Source organism: Penaeus monodon, chromosome 25, assembly GCF_015228065.2.
Source record: "Penaeus monodon isolate SGIC_2016 chromosome 25, NSTDA_Pmon_1, whole genome shotgun sequence".
NCBI lineage: Eukaryota > Metazoa > Arthropoda > Malacostraca > Decapoda > Penaeidae > Penaeus > Penaeus monodon.
In genome coordinates, this window is record NC_051410.1 from 34329340 (window position 1) to 34329849 (window position 510).

At 35.5% G+C, this 510-nt stretch overlaps 1 protein-coding gene across 1 annotated transcript in view; it reads right to left on the reverse strand.

The window, feature by feature from the left end:
- The window catches only part of LOC119589371 (cholinesterase 2-like), a gene marked incomplete at its 5' end in the record, with an annotated part of 36916 nt that overhangs the window by 19755 nt on the left and 16651 nt on the right, over nt 1-510 (reverse strand). The gene's annotated exons all lie outside the window — the stretch shown is intronic.

A 510-nucleotide genomic window follows, 5' to 3' on the forward strand; every position in this document is an offset into this window, starting at 1 on the left:
TATGCTTTATCTGTCTGTCATGTATGTATGTGCGCGAAGGAAAGACAATCGTACAATCTCTTCTGCGAGATGTTTAAATTACGTAAAAGTAATTCTAATCTGTATAACCAACCTAATTCACAACAAACAAGTTTCAAATATTCACTTTTTTTTACCGGTCGCGTAATGTACTCACTGACTCCCCAAAAACCTTTTCAACACGCCGTTTTCTTAAAATCCTTCCCTAATAAAACACCTTGCCAAAATAGTTTACCACTGAGAATGTAAACAACAAGCGTATGATTAGAACGAGTTTTTAGGAATCGACATGCATGATGTCTGAGGTATTTATTTTAATGTGTCAGTGTCAATAGCTGCGACCGCTCGAGTTTTTTTCTTTACCAAAGCTATTTTCAATAAAACAAAAACAAAACAAAAACTGAGGTAGATATGATTTTCATTTCTCTGGGCATGCATTCGTGTCTTCACTGCTAACACCTAACAACACATTGACCACAAATCAATGAACGT